General features: G+C 45.9%; 1 protein-coding gene across 5 annotated transcripts in view; it reads left to right on the forward strand.

Moving 5' to 3' along the window:
• KANSL1 (KAT8 regulatory NSL complex subunit 1) overlaps nt 1-23,215 on the forward strand; it is a 101,922-nt gene that overhangs the window by 47,556 nt on the left and 31,151 nt on the right. The gene's annotated exons all lie outside the window — the stretch shown is intronic.

Raw genomic sequence — 23,215 nt, forward strand, 5'->3', positions numbered from 1 at the left:
TGAGATGATTTATGTAAGAAGAGATCATCGTAGAGGCTGTGTGATTGAGCTGAGTAAATTCCTGTTTGCTTGAGTTAGAATGGATTTTCAAAAACAATCTTTACCTCTGGCTTGAATTTGCTTAGTTTGATCTTGTAGCCATCAGTTCTTGTTTCCTTCCTTGCCTCTCGGGTTGGGAAGCCATGTAGTAAATACAAGTACTTGTGAATGTGATCTTGTTTGCCTATTGCCATCTGAAAAGAGCTCAGATTTGAATACGAGATGTGATGGCTTTTTAAGTCTGTTGTCACTGTGACTTTACTTAAAATTTTCTGGCTTGTGGATGGATCGTTTACTTTTTTCCTTCTTTTAAATAAAGCTTCATAGTGGTGTTCTAATTCCAGTGGCGTCTTTCCTCAATGACCCGAAAGCATCTTTCTCCCCCTCTTTTAAAATAATTAAAAAAAAAAAATCCCAATACTGTAATTCTGGCCTATATTCTTTTGTGTCTGCTAAATGTGGTCAGAACTGCTAAGTGTGTTTTCATGCTTTCATTTGCTGTCAGCACAAGTAAGCCATCTTGCTGTCAGCAGTGCATCTTACTACTTTTTGTTCCTTCTATAAAGGTTTATTTAGGTTTTTGTTTCTGCAGAAACTACTCAAAAAATGCCTCCTGTTCCTGGTCTTCCCTTTCAGTCGCTCACCATCTCGGATATGGTTTGTCTGCTCTGTGTGGGAGAACCATGCTGATGGCTTGGTCAAGAAGCTCTGGAGTACCAAAGATTTTTTTTCCAAAAGAGTTATCTTTAAACAATTCAGCACTAAAAAGAAAAAGAATGGGTTTTATTTTTGTTTATGTATATGGAGCTTTAGACTTGAAAAAACCAAACGTTTACAGAAGATACTGAAATGGTGTTGCAGTTCTGACATGCTTGGTTCTGCAATGAGAGGGATGTATTGGGATTATGTCAGAAGATGGATTAAGCACCAAGGCCTCCCTTTTTCTGACAGATAGCTAAATGTGCTGGCATAATAATTTCCTTTAATGCACACACAGGTGATAGTTGTCCTGTAAAGTTTTCACAAAGGTTATATTGACGCCAGCAGGAGTTTTGCTGAAGATTAAAGGTAGTGTGCCCTAAATTCATGCTGTCCTTTAGACCGTAATTGTAAGTGCACTTTGGCTCCATTCCCAGAAAGACGTTGACACCTCTGAATTTGAGTTGCTGGGAGGTGAACAACGTCTTGTGCTTGGAGATGTGATTTCCACATACGGGGCCCCTGCCCAAAGTAGATTGAAATTTCCACTTCATATTTACTCCTTGTCAACTTTGGAGCATGGGCCTGTGAAACCAAACCGGGATTTCATTGAAGAATTCCTTGGACGCTTCTTTCTTGGCTTAGATGCTCTTGCCCCTTCTTGCTTGTCTCCTTTCGCCATGCCATCTGTCTGTCATTTGCTTTCTCATTTCTCTGACCTATTTATGAAATATGTTTGCACAACCCCTTTATGCAATGGTTGCAGACGAGTGTTTGAATTGTGACCAGACTTATTTCCTCTTCCTCTTTGTTGAATTTGTCAGGTCCGACAACTACCCATAGGATTTGGTGGGGTATTTCTGGTCTCGTTTTAAATTTACATGGTGTTGGTTTCAAACCAGGGCTGTGCAGAGAGTTTTTTGGTAGTGGCAAGGCAGGACACGGCAGCAGCGTAAGCCTTGGAGGTTGGGATTTGTCTGTCCGAGTCCTGGCAGGAGGTGGGGTTGGGTTTGGGTTGCAGCGCTTGCTTGCTGGAGTTCAACTTTCACAAAGAGGAACTTTATTTACGAAGCTTTGGACAGTGATTTCATTGTCCCAGAAATGCCTGGCATGAAGGGGAGCATTGAGGCTCTGTCACGAGTCCAGGTTCCCGAGTCCACACCTGTCAGTGGGCGGCAGCAGCCAGTTGCCCCCTGCAGTCGGGGTTCTTGTCTTTCTCACATCTAAGGATTAAGGCTCAGATCTGCTGCAGCTGGTCTCAAACTCTGCAGAAAGAAGCCCAACAGCAGACTCTGGAAGCAGTAAGATTGCTTTTAGCACACAACGTTGCGACGAGACGTGCTACTGCAGTAGCAACCAGTGTTGACGTGCCTTCTTTCTTGCTCGTCATTGCATATTCCAGAAAAAACAGTGAATTGCCAACAATCCCCCAAATCTGTTGGCAATAAGGGTTCATGGTAAGGTGGGAGCTTAATACACTTGGCATGCTCCGGTGCAGGACCTCCTGTCCCACCTAGCAACTCATCTAGCAGGGAAGGAGTGCTTTTGAGTTTGGGATATTTTTCATGCTTTGTATAAATAGTTGAAAAAAAATTAATATAATTGAGGTTGGATGGTGCCATCCATACACATAGGGAACAATGCAGCATGGTTGGATTTGTTCTGGAAAGGGTATTATATTGTCCACGCTTTTCTGCTCGAGATAGCAACGGAAAAAACAGACAGAGAGGGAGGAGGACAGAGCAGTGCTGATAAGGTGGCTCCCTTTCAATTTCCTCCCCGCACAGTGGGGAAGAGATGTGTCTTGCCTGTGATGGATCTGAGGTTAAGGATCTCTGTTCACGTATTTATGTGCATTTGCTTCCAAATAATGTGTTTTATTTATTTTTCCCATAATTGAATGTTACATTGGCAGAGGTGGCTGTGAAGGGGTGGCAGGATTTTGAAAACTTACTTACTGGACTTCCATGCCCCTGCTGTGTAGGGGCTTTCTCAGCAAATGTATCTAGGAAATTTTGCCATTTCCTTTGAAACTAATTATTGGCCAGTCTCTGATGCACAAGCTGGCAAGGTCACTGAAATCAGAGCTTTGGGGGAAGGGTGGATTTAAAAAAAAAAAAAAAAAAAAAAGCAAAAAAAAAACCCCCACTAAAAAACCAACAACAAAAAAACCTAAACCAACCAATGAACCAAAAACCACCCTTGATATAGGCTGCTGTAGATCAGATCAGATGTTTTCTTTTGTAGATCAGGCATGCTAATAAACATATTCAAGATTACTAAAGGGGAGGAATAGCTATAGCTTTTTGGTTTCTCTTTTTTGTTTCTTTGAGACATTGAGGAAAGAAAATGGAGCACAAGGGGACAAAAAGAATTGCTGAACAAAGCGTGTCCTTTCCCCAGCTTTATGAAATAGCGAGAGCGTCTCTGGGAAGAACCTGAGCTGCAGGGAGGGAACGAGAAAGCATCCGGGAGCATGTAACCAGTCATGACATACGAACGGCTGCACATTCCTGCTCTCCAGATTTGCATAGAAGATGCCTCCTGTAGCTGAACTAATAAAAAGCCCAAACAATAGCTCTTGTCTATGAGTTACTGCAAGGAGTGGATTGTTAACCTGCTGCTGACCACCTCCCTTCTTCTTTAATTTCAAAAAATAAAATAAAGTCCATATAATCACTTCTAAACTGGTGCATGTGTATATATAAGATACGTATTTTGCTCCAGAAGAGGCATTCTTGCCTGCAAGCTCCAGCCCTTGCAGTTGGAGAGGGTGGCCGTATGATTAGCGATGACACAAGGTGAAAAACCTCCCTTTGTTCTGCTTTGTCTCGCCGACCTCCACTCTGCTTGGGAGGGTGTGCTGTCTTGATCAGAGGGAACATTTTTGGCATGTGTTTAATTAATTAAAAGAAAGAAGGTAGTAAATTGATGGAATTTCTTCTGTGATACTAAATCCTTTCCAATCTAAAGCAATCTTCTGGCTGGGACAATAAATATACCATAGATAACAGCTACACTTGAAGGTGAGCCAGAACTCCTCTGGCCATGTTATAGATGAGAAAAAGATGTCAAGTAGTGCGTCCAGGCAAAAGGCAAATCTGCGATGGAGCAGAGGATGAGCAGATTCAGGACTGGAGTCCTAGCTTTGAGCCTCTTAAACCATAAGACTGTCTTCCTCCCTGCCACTGCTCTGCTGTGTTTCAGAAGACGGATATTTGCCGTTGGTCAGGATTCTGTAGTGGTACCTCTGTAGTGTCCTACTCCCTAAGGGAAGGTTTTCCTGTGTGATAAAGTAAACAAGTTCCAAGTATTAGAGTCCCACATAGTTCACCATGGATATACAGACATACACCCTGCTGTCAACTTCTTGCCCTTCTTTCTTTCTGTCTGTTCTTTCCTTTTCTTCCTGATCAGATGTGGATTTCCTCCTTGGAGTCTACCTGGAGTTAATTCCATCTCTCTGCTCTCAGTGATAGTTCCTGTGTTCTATAAATCTCATGGGCTGATGCCTTTTGGCTCTGTAGAAGAAGTGTGGCTGCACACTTGTGACTTTATACATATTTGGACCCTGCGTTGTCCAGAGTTTATCATCTGAAGCCTGTCTCTTCTGCCCAAAGTGTGACTAGAGACCTAATAACCATTTGGTAACAGAGAAAAAGTATTTATTAGAGATGTAAAGCTGTGCACCATAAACGGAATAATTGCATGTGGTTTGGGTATCCAGGGTAAATCAGAGTCTTGCCCAGCACAGCAAGAATTGCAAGGGAGGTGGTAACAAAAAATATATATGGCATTTAGTCGGACACGCTGGGATGTTGGTGTCTTACCAGAAGAACTGGAGAGAAAACCCAGGACTTGATTCGCCAGCCTGTTTACTTTTAAGCTAGTGTTCGAAGCACTCAGAAGTCACATCATTCATTTCTGTGTGCTTTTGAGCACTCCAGAGTGGAAGCGAGTTAAAGGTTTGTATGTGCGTGTATGTACTTGAAATAAAAGCTGAGTTTCATATAAAACTTTTGTTGTATAGTAAGCTAAAACCTCTGTGGATTTTTTCTTTTATTTTTTTTGTAGCGTTGTCTTATGAAAAGCTGCAGTGAGGCTAGGAGAAATGTGGGAGTGTTTTGTTTTGTGTGGAGTTTGGGGCGTGCTGGTGGTCTGTTTTGCTCTGGCTGTGCAACCTGTATATGGTCTGAACAGAAGGGTGGGGAGAATTTATATTTTAGTTCTTGAACTGAAGCTCATATTATGGAATTCCTTTGTCTGAAGTACTGGACTGAAACTAAGTGGATTTTTCTGAACATTCTGAGAGACAGGTTTGGGGAGAGAACAGGCAGGATTTAAGTGTCACATCTGCTTAAGGCTGTACTGATGTCCAGCTCACCCCTTGGTGACACTTGCAGTGAAGAAACTTATGTAGCCAGTTTTTTCTTACCTTTGCATAATGGTTGTTTCTGTGTTGAAGATGTAAACATGCTATAAATGATGACTGCAGAAATGCTGCAGTTAAGAATTTATTGTTTTCATGAGAATCTTCAGTTTCGAGAACTTGCTTCATTACCCTTCACATCTGATGTGAGCAAGGGGGGTGGCCACAACATCGAGACCTCATGTAAATGTTCATTCTCCATTCTCACGTGGCCTTTAGCTGGATGTTACTTTTGAAGCTAGTATCGTGGCCATCTAAATAGCAACCTGGTTAAAGAGCAACCCACTTACTCGCTTTGTTGCTGATCTGCCCAGCCACATACATCCGAACTGGCTCAGCGTGGCCGCCTGTATTTGGCACATCCTGACTGCTCCTTTCACCGGCATGGACACGGCGCTCGTAGCTGCTGCTGGAACCACACACAGCTGCTGCGGGTGCTCAGCCAGCGAGTTGCCACCGCCGGGACATGCGACACTGAGGAACCCTTGAGAACGGGGCACCGTGGAGCGGCGGCAGGTTTCTCCTCTGCAGGCTCTCACGGCAATTCAGGGGCATCATTCAGTGAACAGCGGCGATTTTCAGTTTGGAAGGTTCACATAGGAATTCCAGCGTTTGTTAGCATCACTAGCTCTGAGCCCTGCAGTAAAGACCTCTGCGGACTTATTCAGATCCCGCTTCCTTCCCCCTCTAAGGCATGCATGCTCTCTCAGGGTTTGAATTACTCCATACTCTTTTCAGGAAAATAAATAGAGTATCTGTAAGTTTAAACATTAAGGCCTTTGTCAGCCCACAGCGAGTAGCAGAGGCCTCCTGTGGATAAAACTATGTTTGGGGGGAGGTCCTTGTTTTACAGTGCATTGAGTTCTGTTGAAGGACGGAGGCTTGACAACATTGAGACTGAAGTCCTCTGTCCAGGGGACAGGTGGAGCTCCAGCAACGAGCCTTTTCACTCCCAACCGCTTGTGCCGAGCGCGTTTTGTCCTTGTACCAAAGGGCAGTACATGCAGCCAGGGTGGAGGAGAGGATGTCGAACGACATGACTCAGTTCACAGCCCTCAGATGGCTTGCCAAGTGGAGTGTTCGGTCCTTTTTGTCTTGATCATTTCCTAGCAGATCATCCAGATTTTGTTTTTCAGCTGAAGTGCGTGCCACCTCTCATCTCTGCTGTGCCGTGCTGCTCGCTGAGGGTGTACAGGACAGCCCTCACCACCTCTGCAGCCTCATGGAGGCAGGTCTGATCCTGCACTCGGGTCTGTGTTCAGTGAAATACTCCTCCTTTCTGCTGTCCCAGCTGTCCTGAACAGCTTTGCAGGCCAAAATCAAAGTTTCTCCAGCACGAAGTACATATGTTATTGGTTAGGTGCGTGTACTGCCAGTATGACCTGCTCTCCTGAACTCGCCAGCTCCCACTGAAGCGGGTGATGAATCTGTTTTATAGTTACTTAAACGGAAAAGACAGATCACAGCTCAGCAGTGACACTTCTTCCCGTGGCATGGTACTGCATTGCCCTGGTGTGTGATGCACAAAACAGCTACAAGGCACTGCCTGGCTTTGGCCTGGCTTGAAGCAGACTTTCGTACTAGTTAAATCAACAATTTGTTATCGCAGAAATTGCTGGGTTTTAATTGCTGCTGGAAAACGTGTTCAGAAGATAGTAAGGGCTGAAATAGTGGTTCTTAAACTGTGCTCTGTGGGACCATGCAGAGGGACTTGCAGATTCGTTAAATGAGCTTTTTGATGGAAAACTTGATAAAGGAGCCAGTAATGCCCAAGAAATTCACAGGTGTTGACAGACATCCGCTGGTGCGAAAACTGTGGCAAGCACTAGCAGAGGGAAGTGGCATGATGTGTCAGTTTGTTGCATGCAGATGAGATGAGAAGTTCCCTGAAAACCCTTCATTAGTGGCCAGAGTTGCTCTTCTGGAAGCTTCTTCGACTTGGTCAGAGCTCGGTCCTTTCTTGGAAAGCAGAGATGCTCTTTTGTGTCTCCCATTTGATGTTTGAATCCTGTGTTTCTTCAGTCCTTTGTACGCCGGAGCATCTGTCATAAAAGCGGTTTCATGTGGCCGAACAATGCAAATTGTGCTTTTCTTCTAATGGAAATAAAACTCAGTTTTCGCAGCCTCTGAGTACGCTGCATTTTTGCCATCCTCAGCAAGCCCTCCAGGACAGCTCTGCCCAAAGCTCCTTCGTGCTTGTGCCCCCAGTTTATCTACCCCAAACCCAGCAGCTACCCCTGCATCCTTACTGGGATCCTGGTCTCAGATTTGATCCAGTGCCGTGAAAGCTTTCTGTGTCCTTTGCTGTGGAACATAATTGCTAATTCCTTAATTTATGCCTTCTGATCTTCTGTCTCTAGTGCTGCTTGTCCACGTAGCCAGAAGCAGACGCCCTTCTCCCTGCCCATGCCACCCCAGTGCTCCATGACTGCTTTGTGCTGTGTTTCTCTATGGCTCCAGGCAAAACTGAATATAGTGTGATTCACATTAGTCTCCTGTCGTTCTCCCTCTCTCTCTCTCCATTTCTCTCTCGACTTTTTCACACTCCTGTACTGTATAGTAGTCCTTTAGCCAGGATTATTTTATCCCATGTCTTAGATAAAGGACTTGGAGGCCAGAAGCGTATGTGTTAACTGGAAAGGGCTCTTTGGATTGAGAGAGGAAACTTCTCTTGGATCGATGCCAGAAATAGCACGTCTGCCCCTTCCCTTGACTAAATGACCTTCAGATTTAATATTGATGTGTAGCTTTATCCTCGCTCTATTTTAGACTAAAGAGGCGATCTTTGTCTGCTGGGGGACCGTGTTAGGGCATGCCTGTGTAGGTACATGTATTGCAGACTCCTCTGCGCGGTGAGCTGCGGAGGAGCAGAGCGCTGCAACTACAGAGGGAATATCTGCAGCTTTATTCAGTGGGTGTTCTCTTTTCCTAAAAGGCCTGGTGCTTCTAGTACTTTGAGCAGGGATGACCTCCCTGTGCTTCAAGCCAGAAAAATATATTTTCATTTTTCCTACAACTCTGAAGCAACTCAGATTGAAGGCTTGGAAATCAGAGCAAGCCCATGAGTGAGTGGGCATGAGATGCGATTGCACACATGCGGATTGCTCCCTCTGCCTCCTGCAGCACAGCTCTCCCTGATGGGGTTGGGAAGCAGATTGCCTCTTGCTTCTCCCGTGGAAGGCAGGGACCTTGGGGAGCCTTGGGGCTGCACCTGATGGGTGAATTCATACCACTGATGCTGTTACGCATCAATGCTGCATCTGTTTGCTGTTTCAATGTTCCCTAAAATCCATTAGTTCGCCCTTACTCCCTGCCCACCCCAGCCCATTTCGGCCATGTTTGGCATTCATGATAACTTCTGCTTTGGCTGGAAATCCTTCTTGGCTTCTACCTGTATTGTCCTAATGTCACTACATGGTCCAAACAAATGGTTTTTTTCTTGACTTCTACCTCTGTGTGAGTTTAAACACCTGCTTGCTCTAATGAGCTGTGTGGAAGACTAGAAAAGAACTTTTTAAAAAGAGGCTTTTGTGAAAAGGGTTTAGGGCTTTTGTGCTTCAGGTACTGAGCAGAGCTTAATTTTGTGATGCCCAGAGCTGTATTTATGAACACAAACTTCATGTTGGAATTCTGCATTTTGAGATGTGTGTTTGCAAAGCGCTCGCCTTTTCCTCCCAGGACATTAAAGAGCAGATAGGGAGGGTGAGGTCATCTCAGTAGTGCAGAAATTTCCCAGGCCTAGAGAAGAAGCCTGTTTCAGTGTAATCACTTATCCTGAAGTTTCATTTTGATCTTGGGCTGCAAAACCTGTGGAGTTAAACAAAAACACCCCCTCCCTATGATCCATGACAAAACACCCTTTGACCTCGGGTCTTAACGGCTGCATAATAAAAAGTGAAGAGACTGAAGCTGCATTTTCATTCCTGGAAAGATTGGAGTATCCAGTGCTATTCACTCCTCCTGTCTGTCAGTACTTACTAGGTGCAGTGGATGGGGGAGAAGAGGAAGACTCTGTATCTCCTGCAAGCTAAACCAAGAAGAAAATGAAAGCATGTTTTATTTGTTGGACTGCTCACTTCAATCCTGCATGGATTGATGGGGATCAGAAGTTGCTTAGTTGTAAATAGTTTGGGCAGATGTCTGCATCCCCTGTTAGTCTATAGTGAGTCCTTACCAGCTCCATTGCTGGGAAGTTTGGTAAGTACTGAAGGAGTAGTCATCTTCTCTTGCAAGGAGAGGTGGGGCATGGGGATCCAAGGAGTTCTCCGCTTAAAGATTAATGACAGTTTTTCTTGGGTATTTCATTGTGAGATTGTTGTGCTGGTGCTGCTTGAGTGGAAAGCTTTGCAACACTGAGATGACTGTATTCGCGCTTGTTTAGATCAAGTTGAGGGCAGCATGATCAGGAAACTGCCTTTGCTGATGCTCTTCTCTTTATGGTGTGAGCTGGAAGGTTTTAACGTCCTGGAGAATAATTCCATAAATTCTGCCTTCAGTAAACTCTTCTGAACAATGAAAAGCATGTCCCAAATAAGTCCTGTTCTGACACGGTGTTGTATTAATGCTGTTCACCAACTGGAGCTCTGAGCTGCTGTCCTCGCACTGGCAATAATTTAACATAGTTTCTGTATTATGGAATATTGATTTACTGTGGAGCATAAAAATGTGCAGTACTCAGCAGAAGGGCCTCACCAATTGTTATGCTCCAGGAACACTGCTGCTCAGGAATGTGAAATAAATTTTCCCTTTTAACAATAGATCCTGATTTGCATAGTCTCTATTCTTGTTTCCCCAGGGATTGTGCCACTAATGGTCTATAGTGAGTGCTCCCCCACTTTGACACCAAACTACTTTATTTGCACACATACAAAGGGCTTTGCTGTTGAACAAGTGTAATAACTTTTCAAACGGTTTACTCTGTGCTGTAATTGTCTCCTCTCTGTTGTGCACTTACTTTGTTTGAAGAATTTAAGACACTGGACACCCTCTTCCTTCTCTTCTTTCATGTTTTAGCTGCATTAATTTCAGGGAAGCTTGGTTTACAGCAATCCAAAAAAGTCAAATCGTACTGTGCTGCCAAGTGTGAGGTAGTATCTTGTTGCTGGTTGAAGGAGACCAGGAGCTGGGAAGTGGCTTGTTTGCTCAAGCATACCTTCTTGGAAAGTGCTGACTGCTGCTGCAAGCCCTGGTTGTCCCAGCCCTTGAGGTGTTTTTTGACTGAGGGTGTCCCAGCAGCTTTTATTTATTTTTATAGTGTTTCCTAGAGAGGATGCTGGTTTTCTGCAGGGATGTGTCGGGGGATGCTTGGCTTGTGGTCTTTGCCAGTACATCCGCCAGCATGTGCTTCTCTGGTGCTTTGGCAGCAAGCAGAGTTTTAGGATGGAATTGCAATGTGTGCAATTTGTCAAGTATTTCAGGACCACTTATTTTAAAGAAATTCAAGAAAATGGCTTGTAGATGTTGCTGGTTGTGCTCATGATACATTAGTGAAGATGGTAAAACCAGTCTCTGTTATCATGTACTGTGTCCTCCTCTTAGTGAACAGGAGTTGCTGGTTCCTAGCTACTGAGTTTGCCAAAGGAAGGTTGTAAATCTCTTAATGAAATCCCACCTTTAATGTGAAGAGGAAAAAAAAAATGAAGAGCAAAATTTCCATTGGCTTAGTGCTTCTGCCACTTGCTGCTTTCTAATGGAAGTATAACTTCTAATGAAAAATATGGGTCTGAGAAAGGTAATGATTGTATTGTCCTGTGCAACCCAGACCTGTTAGGAAGCTGTTGTGAGCAAAATTATAATATTGATAAAGGGCCTTACTTGACAAAAAGGAGGATATGTTCCTGGAAGAAGTTGGTTGTGAGCTTGAGCACTCCTATTTAGGCATTTTCGGGGGGAAAGGTGGGTATCTTGGTACCTAGTCCGTATTGTTGATAATGGCATTAATCAGAGCTTTAAGGGAAAAATTCCCAATGAACTGAAAGCGCATTGCAGTTGGAGCAAACTTTGTTGTTCAGTTATAAACACCTTTCATGCGTGGTATAGTCTTAATCTTCTTGTTCCTGAATTTAGCTGCAGGGGGTAACAAACTGCCTTGCATTTTCTGGTACGATGATGATCAGGCAAATTCTACGCACTGGCAATATTAGCTATTCTGCTGGCTGCTGTGCCTGCATAGTTGCTTGTGAGCATGTGGAGAACTATATTGAAAAAGTGGTCCAATAAATTCTCTTATAAACGTGGTATTTTTCAGCTGGCTGCTCTGCTGTGCATCTGGAGAGTCGGTTTTGCTGGCATAACAACCAGCTCTTCGTGTCCACGCTCTTCTGATTCCCACCTCCTGTCCCCAGCTTGCTCCCGTACCTTCCCCTTCTCTCCCTACACCTTGCTCCGTAGTTCGTGGGTGCCGAAACAGGATTCCAATATGGGACAACGTACTTGCATTGGTGTAGCCGAAAGAATAAAATCAGAATTTTAGGCTATTGTCACAGAACAATTGTTGCTGCTAAGGGCTGAAGAGCAGCTAAAGCTTGGAATGGCTGTTTTTCAGGCAGTCAGCTGAATAAATGCTTGGGGCATTACATAAATGTCATAGCGTAAAGATCTGGGGCACTTGGATTTGAAATATCGCAAAAGTTCAGACCTAGCCCTGGCAACCAGCATAAAGAAATTCAGCAAAGATCTTAAAAGCGTTCAGGAAACTAAGAAAGGAAAAAAAATATCTAAACTCCAGTTCTGAGTCTGAGCAAAGCCTTCTGCTGGGCCGTGCTATTTTGCTTCTGACTGATCAATGTGCTGGCCAAATTTATGTCTTGGTCATGAACTCAACAGAAAGTGAAATCGTAAGGGTATGATGGTCATTTTGTTGAAATCTCTTTATAGCAAATGGGTACACCATGTCACAGAGCCCTTATGATTAGGGATCTTTCTGTCCTTCATGGAGAATTAGGGCTTCCCTTTTTTCTTCTTTTAAACAGGTGACACTTTGAGATAGCTGAAGAAGTTAAGCAAGCCTGGGGGGTAGCGATATGGCAGCAGAGGAGAGCAAGAACTTCATGGGAACAGGGTGAAGTGAGCTTTTTGGGAGCAGAGGGCTGGAGCTGCGTCTATGTATGCATGTTGGCTTGGGGAGTTGAGCACTTTGGGAAGATCCTCTCCGCAGTAGTCTTTGAGAATGAATGAGATGGAGGTGCTAAGAGGAACACAAGTAAGGTGGCACAATGTTTTGCCTTAAAGCTTATGAAAAACAATAATGAAACAAAAAACCCAAGCCAAGAAAAGCGTGGAGCACTCTCCAGCACTGAAATGGTGGTTTCTAGTCTACGTATTTCCCCCTCACACTTCCATACCCCTGCAGATTCACCCATTAATGGACGAAAGCTGAGTGGAGGTTGACAAGCTAGAAAGTGCACATTTTTCATCTACACAGTGCTTACAGGAGACTACTACTGAAGATCAGCACTGAGCCATTGGTGGCCTCTGCCTTGACTTCCTTGCCCAGTAAGAGCAACTGCAGCTTTTGCTGCAGGTCAGCTGAGTCAGAGGAAGGCAAGTTCTGAAAAATGGTAGGAAGATGCCTAAATGCCTGTCCTAGGCAGCTGTGGCACAGTCCAAACCACTGCGGGGTCTGCTGTGCAAGGATTTTCTTGCTGGGCAGGACCGAGTGGAGATGGGAAGCTCTGCCAGGAAAGCATTAAATACATCACCCCTTATCACTTACCACTCTCTACCAGTTGTCTTAGTGACTGGCTCCCGTGTCCTTGTTTGGAAAGTGTCCTCTTTGTGTCACCATGTTGTGAGTACGTAAGTCATGCTGTCATGTTGGCACAGGGGACAGGAGTGTATTTCCGTCCCTTGGGATTCATTCCCTGGGACTTGTTCGGATACCCGCTGGCACGGAGTTGAGCCCAGCCGTGGCTTGGTTCCTGTTGGCTTGGCCGTAGGTAAGATGGGCACAACGGAGGGAAGCGCAGCGGAGCTGCTGTTGTGTGGACAAAACATTAACATCATGTCCAGACCCTGCTTGGGAGCTGGTGTCCACACCACCCACAGATCCTTTTGTTGATGGCCTTAATGAGTATTTTAGGGTCACCATCCAAACAGAAGACGTTTATTGCATCCTTCCAATTCTTAAACCCAAAACCTAATAAAGGATCTACTGAATCTTTTTGAGAGGCCATTCTCCCATTTCCAGGCTTTCATGAAAGCTGCTGCATGTTCCTCTCGAGGTTCCTGGGTTTCTGTTGGGTTTGTGGATGGGACTGAGAAAGGGCAGCACAGACAAGGCGAGTGACTCAACATCACCGACATGTTGTGAGTCACCGCTGCTGTGCACCACCGTGCTGCTGGCTCGCCACTGCAGGGTCCAAAACCAGGAGGTGGTGGGGTCCCAGTTGTTACACATCGGGATGAAACGTTCTGTAATCGGCACGTGAGCCAATGTGCCTCATGTAATGCCCAGGGTGGCATGGCGTTTCACCTTTGGATGATAGTGTTCTTGAACTGCTCTGGTTTTGGATGTTAACTCCATTTCTGCAACACAGTCAGACCCTGAGCATGGCACAGAGGTGCGTGAGAACTAAAGTTACAAGTTTCTGCAGGTGATGCGGGTGGTGTTTCACCAGCCAGCAGTGTTGCTCTGAGCTAAAAACAGGAGGTAAACGAAGTGATGATTTTCAGTTTACTGATGAGAAATCGAGTACAGTTTGTTTGTTCCGTGTGTCTGTGTGTATCTCCGTAGAATTTGCTGGCTTGTTCCCTGCCCGCTTGCTGGGATTTCTCTTATGTGGCATATATTATTTTTCAAAGTATTACATTTAAGGGAAGGATAGTTTAGTAGGGTGGCTTGTTTTTACTTCCTTTTCTGAGAACACTTTCTGAAACCATTTGCATTTCAGAAGTGTAAATCTTGTTAAGATAAGCCTGATACTGAGGTATGTAGATGATGATGAGCAACATAAATAATCCCCTGACATTTTATTTCATGGGAAAACTTCTTTCTCAAAGAGTGGATTCAAGCATATTTTTGTTACACAGTTTCTGAAGTAGTTAAAATTGTCTTGAATCACAGTAAAATCTGTTAGTGGGCAGGAAGGGCTGTGAAGGTGGTTTGGTAGCTTTGGTTTTCTATGTGCAATGAGCGGGTTGCGCGGGTGGGTGTCCCGTGTCCGTCCTGTCCTTGTCCTGTCCAGGTGTCCTGTCCCATCCCATCTGTCCCTGCCTGCCCGTCTACCCCCCCCCCCCCCAATTGTTTCACTTTGGTATTTTTAATTTCCCTCTTTGTTTCTCCTTCTGTAGGTCTGTGTGTGGATTGAGTTTTGTACCCGTCCAAGGGTTTTCTTGGGTCCTTGGGCTGCACTTACCTTCTGCTAGGAAGGGATTTGGGGATATTTTTGGGAGAGAAACTGCCATGAGAGTGTGGCCTGGGGCAAAGGCTTTGGCTGCAGCAGTAAGAAGGGAGAAAGCAAGAAATGAACTCCAGTATGGAGCATTGCCTTGTGTTGAGGGGCTGCTGGGACCCATGGTTCTACACCAGTGTTGAGCCGTGGGCTAGACACTGATTCTGCAACTGGAGTGTTAGAAATTTGGATTCTGCTGGGCGCACTTGCCACAGGCTGTGCGGTCTCGTCCTGCCATAATTTCTATGCAGGAGTTCAGGCATCTTTTAGTGGCTGGCCGGGCCAATTTTTTTTTTTCCTCTTTTCTTTTTTTTTTTTTTTTCTTTTTTAATAGAAATGAACTAGAGATGCCAAAACAAACCTTTCATATCCTGATCCGAGTGATGGCTGCTCTGTAGACAAAGCATTGCATGCTGTGGCCGGTGGAGTGGTTTGGATGGTTCCCTATCATCAAAAAGGAGGGCAGTTGTGATCTGCTTTATTTGAATGCAAATTATGCACGGCCCCTGGGTTGCTGGCGGCCAGCCAGTGCTGCCCTCTCTCCTGGGCAGAAGCCTGGCATCCTTGCTTAGTCCTGCTCCTCAGCAAAATGCCTTAGGATTTGTGCTCACAAATTTCCCCCGAGCAGTGGGGGTTTTTCAGTGAGGAACAGTGGAAATAACTCTTTACTCCCAGCCCCTAGAGGTCTTCAGTTTTTCTGAATACGGGAATGAATGAACTGAGTTGAGGTTTGAACTAGATTTAGATTAGTGCCGAGCACATGCTGTGAATAGAAGAGCCCTTCAGAAGCTGATGTTTCTGTCCACAGGGTGGGGGCGGGTGTTCAGCTGAACAAATTGTTCACTTTGGCTTCTTTGCAGGCAGAAATGTTATGATCGGCTAATGAGATTGTTCTTGAGCCTTGTGGGGTTTTCTCTTCCTCCTTTGGAGCTGTCATGCAAGTGTATTTGGCAGATTTTAACTCTTGCTCCACCCATAGATCTGGTTTTGCACTGGTCTTAAAAAGAAAGTATAAAAGCTTGGTGGTGTGTTGTAGAGGGTTAGAGCAGAGGAATGAATTTTAAGACTATATGGGGACAGGAGCAAACTAGAAAAATAGCAGCTGAGTCGGGTGCAAATCTCTTTCTTCTTTTAGTGAGGCACAATTAAAGATCATGAGAGCAATTGAAAAAGTTGCAAAGTAGTTGCAAATTTGAAAAGTAGTGCTTGGGGGATGAAGCTTAGAATATTGTTGTCAGAATTGTGTATGTGAGCAGAGCACGTGGCTTTTTACTTGGGCTTGTCCTGGGTTCCCAGTGCATAAGCCTTGTAAATGCTGTGCCTAGCATGGACTCTGAAAGCAAGTGTCCTGATGTTTTACTTTATTTTCAGGACTGGCATTTGAGCCCCTCAAAAGATGAGCAGAGAAAGGGAATGGGGAACTTTTTTTAACCTGGTTTTAATGCTAATGTTTTTCAGTTTCCGGTGAATCAACAGGAGTTGATTTAACCGTAAGGTGTCTTTTGGCATCCCGCTATTCAGGAGTAGGCATTGCACCAGTACGGACATGAAGCATTGCATCGCATTCGTACTACTAAACTTTGCCCTGGGGCTGCTGCCTTGTGGTAGGTAATGCAAGGAAAGCAGGCAGAATTAATATGGACGATTTGCCCTTTAATAGAGTTGACAGCTGAATGTCATAAACTGTCGTATTTGCAACAGCTTTTGTGGTCTGTTGGCAGGTTTTGTCCCTGCTGAAAATCCCAGGTGGAAATGGGAACTCAGCTCTGGTGTGCACTGGTTTTGTTGGCTGTAGCTGGCAGCAAGATCCCTCTTCTAGTTAAGAACAGTGAATTGCATCAAGTGCTGGTACTTGGGCAGCTCTCAGGAAGGCACGAAGTGCACCTCTGAGCATTTTGGCAGTGGTGGGACGTGTTGAGTACAGAGCTGGGAAGAGGAAGGCAGCTTGTGCAGAGATTTTGGAGCAGAATCAAAATTCAGGATGGGACTGCGGCTTCCTGCAGTTGCAAATTGGCTGGCATAGTCTGAGAGATGTGTGTAACTGATGATGAGATCATGCACGTGTATTTTTTCTTGGTTCCTCAGGGAGAGGACAAGTGCATGAAGGGCCATACGAGGCCAAAAGCAGGTTGTTACCAATCCAGAGCCAACCAGCTGGGATGTTAGGAGCAGTTCATGGCAAACCAGTAGCACCCGGCCTGTTTTTCTGACAACCCCCCCGACAGAGCCAAAACCTGGTAGACCCACAAGGGATGAATGTGGACAGCATCTCCGGAACAATCCCAGGTTTTCGGTGTGGGCCATGCCTTTGGTGGGAAAGGATGTGGTGTGCTGGGGTGGGACTCTAGCAAGTCAACATGGGGGGTGGGATCAGACAACCCAAGAAAAGGAGAATTTGGCCGTATAGCACAAGAGTGTTTCAAGATGGAGACCTCCATGAAGAACCAGCTCCGTGCAGACAGTCTTGCAGAGGAGTCTCCGTGGGATATTGTTCTACAATCTCCACTCCCTTCCTTCTCCCTCAGATAGTGAAATGTTGACCCAGCTGTGTCTTGGCTGGGTGTTAGACACTAAATCCTTCTCCCCACAGCATGGCACGTTCAGGATTGTCAAAGCAGAGCCCCAGTTGTGGGTCATCTGGCAAACATCTCCTGATTCCCAGTACTGAAGCCTCATTTGGTGGAGAAATACTTAATTGTCTTATTCAAGAAATGTCCTGTACTGTACCTCTTGGGGTCTGTCCTAATGCCATGGTGAGCCTCCTACGTGAAATCACCTAACACCTTTCCAGCTTGCCTCTGGCGGGTGAGAGAGGCTGAGGTTGTGTGTCTTTTGGGGGAAGGTCTTGAAATCTGGGGCTTTGGACTAGACCTGGTGATCTTTGGTGATTTCTTCCATCGAAAGCTGCATCAGAAGGGGGAGAGTAAATATAGAGCAGCCTCCGTGTTGGTAGGTGACTGCATTTCAGGGGACAGAGAAGCCCCTGGGGATAGGCCAGTAAATAGTGGAGGAGGGGAACCATATGGAAAGTGCCTGGAAAGCTGCAGCTTATTGCCTCATGTTGCAGCATTAATCTGTATCTGCACTGGAAGGGAGAGGCCGGCAGTGTCACGGCCGAGGACTTCAGATCTGCTGCGTGCCCCCGGGGTGTGCCGGCTCCCCTGCCCTCTGCCCGGCATGGAGGCAGGGCAGCTGTGGTGCAGCAGAGCGGGCAGTGCCGTGCAGCTCACCATGGGCTCGTGCTTCGTTGCCGAAAGCGTTTTCTGGTTCACTGTGAATCTCTCCCATTGCTATTTCACTGTGCAGGCTGCTTGGCTGCGTGAAAAGTTTTTCGGTGTTCCCGTGTGTCGCATTTCTCTCTCTTCCTGGCATCAACTCTTTCTTTCAGCGCGACCTGTTATTCCTCATTTAACATCAAGATGATTTGGGTTTGCTGAAGTGCACTGGGTGGCAGAAACGCTCTCAATCCAGACCCCTGCGGCTGTTTCTCATTCATTATTGCTGACTCCTAGAAGTGGTTCTGATGCATAGTTCCCCTCCAGCCTGTAACTTTCCAATGTGAAATCTTCTAACTTCATTTTTTTGTACTGCTCCGTGTCATTATCAGGATGGTTTAGCAGCAGCTGGTGGATCTGCTCTGTTCACTTTGCAGCTGGGCCTTTAGTAGGGCAGTCTCCTGGTGAAAAATAATTCTGCTAATCTCTAATTCCCTCAGTTTGTTGGTGCCATCTCTGTCCACCCTGTTGGCATTCAGCTGTATGGAGCCAGCAGAAAGCAAGACAGACTGACAGCCGGCAAGGGCTTCTCACTACCAATCGCTTGGTAGAGGGAGGCAACGCAGCTTCTCTGAGGTCCAGAAGAAGCAAAATAAACGTGTGTCTGGTAAGACTTGCTGGTACAAAACCAGCCGGCAGCAGGGAACTCTAATGGGCCGGAATTTCCTCTAAGGCAATATGTAAAACCTGCTCGTGGGAGGAGGGCACGGGTGTGCTGTTCCTTGCAAGTGGAAGTGACAGCTTTGACTTGATTTTTATGCATTGGCTTGGTTTAAGCACGTATCATAGTTGGAGGTTGTATTAGGGAGGGCTTATCTATATGGAACTTGTACAGCTTTTACAGCACCATGGCTGCTGAGATGGCTGAACCAGCTCTAGCACGGGTCGTACCGATGAAAATACATTGACCGAGGTGTTGCTGTATTCATTGGCAGGGCTGTATTTATATTGCTTATTTAAAAAAAAATAATAAAATGAGAGCACACGCCCCTTTCTGAAATGGCTGAAGCCAAGCTCTGTGGTGCATGGGGCTGGCTGCCCTGCCCCTTGTGGCTCGTTGGGCCAGCAGGAATGAGTCACCTTTCTGTCCCGTTGGCCGCCTCTGAAACGGGGACACTGCTGCCCGGCAGGAGCACCTGGCTGGTGGGTTTTGTTTCCTGGAGTTGACTTTGCCATTTAGGGTAACTGATTTTAACCCACAATTGCCTGTTTTTTACTTAGGGAAGGACTGGAGCCCATCCCAAGCCCAGCCCTTGGGCTGATGTAACACAGGATTTATTTTTCCCCCCCCTGCCCTTCTGCAGGCTCATGAAACTAACCGCTGTTTTCTAGGAAGAAGTGTTTACCTCTGAGAATTTGTCATGTTGATAAAGTTTCTTCCTGTAGTTTCCTAAAGGCTGTGTGTTTCTGCTGGAGAGGCGGGCACAGTACAGCATGCGTGGGAGCCTGGCACCATGGGGCAGGAGCTGTTGGCACTGGTTTGAGGCTGCAGCCATAAAGGGCAGGACTTGAGGTCTTCTGCCACGGATGGGGAGAGGGATCCCGTTCTTCCCTCACCCCCTTCCCATGAAGCCCTGCAGCCTCCCACGGTATTTATAACCCTGTGGGCTGAGCTTGGCTCGTCTCCCTGCTTGTTCTTCCTCCTTCATCCCAGACCTCTTGGGCACCTTCCGGGCATGTGCGGGTTTCCTCCGCGCGAGGAGACGTAAGGCTGCTAATTCTGCGCGCACGCACTATTTGCGATAAGCACCATCTGCTTAAGTTTGCAGGACGCTGTCCTTGTCGGTCAAGCTGAGTGCCACGCCAGCTGGGTGCACGCAGGCGAGGGGCGGCTGTCGCTCCCGTCGCGTCGTCTGCTGAGGCCGCTCGCCTGCGCACGCCAGTGCCTGCAGAAGGGGAATGAGCCTACCTGGGAAATTGTTTTTTAAAAGGATCAGGCTCCTAAATAATTCATTTTCTGTGCTCTTTCCTGAGCTTACCCTCCTGTCCCAGCTGGAGGGGCTGTCCTGCCCCCTGTAGCAGCAGGGTGAATGGTTTCCCTTGGAGGATGCAGGATTTAACCACTTTGCTGCTGGTCACGTTACTCCCTGTGCCAGCTTTGCCTCTTGAAGCACAAGACCGCTCTCGGGACAAGCCATGCAGCGGCTTTCAGCGACACTGCTCTCAGCAGCCATCTGGCCATCCCTTCAGTCTTCTTGTTCAGCTTAATCCAAAACCCGTTTTGGGCAAGTGCAATAAACTCCTTTATTAATCATCATGTTAAAGTCCCTAATGTTTAGAAAGAAAGGAAGTGGGTTTCCCTTCCCCCAGAGCAGGGTGTCTGGTTGAGGTTTCAGGTGACTGCTGGTGGTGACTGCAGCGACTTCAGATCCTGTATTTTGTGCGTGGTTGCTACTTTCTAGTGCTGGTCAAGAAAATAATTGATCTTGCAAAATACTTGTATAGAGATTAAAGTTGAAGAAGCTACATGGCTTGTTATCCAAAAGCTGATCTACACGAGGATAAAACATATATGTTGCTGACAGCACGTTGCAGCAAAGGGTGTAATTGAACAGGCTCTGAAAAAGGCTTAATTCTAAATATAGAGGACCACACTACGCTCAATACTGTTTTGGAAAGTGTGGCTGAGCCATCATTATGTATCTTCCCCTCCTCCACCTATGCCGCAGGGTGTCAGAGGATGAAGTATACGTTACTGTGTTTCGCTTTCTTGGTTTATTTTTGGTTTAAATCCAGTGGGTTTTCTGGGGTAGGATGTGTCCTCATTTTAAGGTAAAGAGCAGGTCTGCTGCTGCTTACGCTGCCATGTCACTTAGGAATCTAAATGGGCATAAGGTGTTTTTTATAGTTAATATCAATTTCTGTGTAATCTTAGCAAAAGAATGAGATGTACTTAATGGAGCAGGCCAGTATTGTTCCAGCAGGTATAGGTGCTTTATAAAGTTGCAGAGGCAAGCAAGGGAGCTGGCAGTTTGGAGGTGCTCTCAGCAGCTTATGATATTTCTAAAAACAATTCCCAGTGCTACGTGGATCGCCAGAGAGCAAACTGAAGCCTGCTGAGATCTGTCTTGGAGTCCTAAACTTTCTAGGGATCTGGATAGTCTATTGCATCCACAGATGCTGAAGATGCCATAAAAGCAGACACAGCCATTGCAGGGGTCTTTCCTGGTTTTAAGCTATAAAAACGATGAACTCTTCTCCAGTAAAATTGTTCTTAGCTTCTGAAATGAGAGTATGGTAGAATTTCACTGAAATTTGGCTGGTAGAGAAGTAATGTGTTCTGGAAAGTCCTGGGGGAAACTGCGACCTGAAAACGCTGTCGATCTTGTGGGTGATTGAGTCAGAGCAGTGCCGCTTTTCCAGTGATGCTCAGAGAAACGTCTCTGCGAGATAAGGGAGATCTGCTACCCAAACACCGCTTTTCTGCCATCGGGTGTCGTGGAGGGGATTTCGTGCCATTTAGGCTCAGACTGGAGATCCCTTGTGGGGAGGAGGGACCATAAAGCTTGCAAGGCGTTATCCTTCTTGGAACAGAGTACAGCATGACTGGACTGGAGATCTGGATTAGAGCTGCATGATCGGGTGATGCTGGGGTGGTGTTGGCAGCTGCTCAGCCCATTGTAAACCAGATTAAACCTGTGGTCACTCTGCCTTGCTGGTAGGGTATGTCAGACCTTTACCCGGCCTCGGTGCTCAGCTGCCTTTTGTCTCGGGCTCTGCTGACTGTATCCTCAGTGTAACTGATGGAGGATTAAGAGCTGGTCTTGCTGTGGCATCCATCTATAAAAAATATGAAAATTTCCACCAAACATAAGATCAGTGTTGATCAAAGTAGAGCAGGCACTTTACACAGGGAAATATTTCAGAGAGAAGGATATAAGGTCCTAAAGGTGCTTTGAAAATGGTCTTGGAGAGGGCTGTAGGCAGCAGATACAATTGCCCATTTCGGTGGAAATCTGGCCTCATCTAAATTGGCACTGAAGCAATGTCGCCCACGCAGCCGGGAGGTCCAGCAATAATATGGAGAACGTGTCTTGTTCTAAATTTGTCGGTTTCGCTTGCAGTTTGAAGGAACCAACTCCTCCTTTTCAGGGTATTTCTATTAGCTGATTTGAAACTTGTAATAATCCTGGTGCATTTTTTTGGTTTTGTTTTTTTTTAGGCAAGTGCATTTGGTAGCAGTATGCCTAAATAAGGGCAGATGCATAGGAGGTGTAGATTTTTCTAAGAACTTGATTATTGCTGTTGCTTACCATCTCTGCAGCTGGGGGTGCTTCAGTAGTAAATCTCATGTACCATGTGCTGCTTTTGCTATAATGGCTGGTTTCAGCTTTGAAACGGGTTAATCTCAGCAGAAGACTTATTGGTTAGGCTTTGGAAGAAAAATCTGGACATTGCGGTGGTTCCTGTGCCCCGTGTGCTCTTGCTGCGTTCAAAAATGCTACAGAAGGAGGGGGAGGTAGACAAAGGGAATTATTTTGTGATTAATTTCTTAATTGCCAAACATGCAGATGTGGCAAAGGTTTTGAGGTTTTGTGCAGTGGCACTGGATTTGTGCATGCACTTTCTGCTGATGCTTTGTTTCTGCACCATGTTGTGGTTTTTCTTCCTTTCTGGGTAGCTGTAATATTTATCCACCGGAATCAGGATGCTTAGGGTATATTTTCGTAGTATTATGGCTTTTAATGTGGAAGAGCGGAGCTGTGAATTTATACGTACCTTACTGTCTTTGTGTTCCTTTCTGCCCTGCAGTGTGGTAGTAGAGAGTAAGGGTGTTTTTGTAACAGTTGACTGTAAAATGCAATGGTGTAGTCCATGCACTAGTGAAAGCATGTTTACGCTCCTGCAGAACCGTACTTTGTGTTCGCAGCAGAGATAAAGAAGGTAGGAAATCAGTCAAGAGTTGCAAAGCGTGTGGGTTCCCCCATGCACCCGCATGTGCTCGCCTTCTCTTGCATTGCGCCTCTGAGCCCCGGAGGAGTCGTTCACTTGGTAATTTTCTGATGTTTTTTTCCTGGTTTTGTTTGCTCAGTCAAGCCATCAGATGCAGAAATCAAGTTTACTGTTGCCCGCTTTCCTTTGCAACACCTCGTTGCAGGGGAGCAGCTTGTGCAAGGTGCTGTTAGCTCTGTTGCTTGTCTCCAAACAGTGGTTACTCTTAAAACCGAATGATGGTGTGTTGTGAAACTTGCCACTGAGTTTTAATTGTAGCCATGTGGTATGCGCTGGTTCAGGCGTATTTTGTGACTGATGACAGAGGTCTTTTTTTAAAGAGGCTATGTTGAGGAAGGCAGGGCAGATGGGTTTTGTTTTCTCCAAGACTTGGAAAAGTGGGTCTGGCAGATGTGGCCAGGTAGGACTGGAGCTGCTGGTTCAGCTAA

This window comes from Harpia harpyja, chromosome 4 (genome assembly GCF_026419915.1).
Source record: "Harpia harpyja isolate bHarHar1 chromosome 4, bHarHar1 primary haplotype, whole genome shotgun sequence".
In the NCBI taxonomy this organism is placed as follows: Eukaryota; Metazoa; Chordata; class Aves; order Accipitriformes; family Accipitridae; genus Harpia; species Harpia harpyja.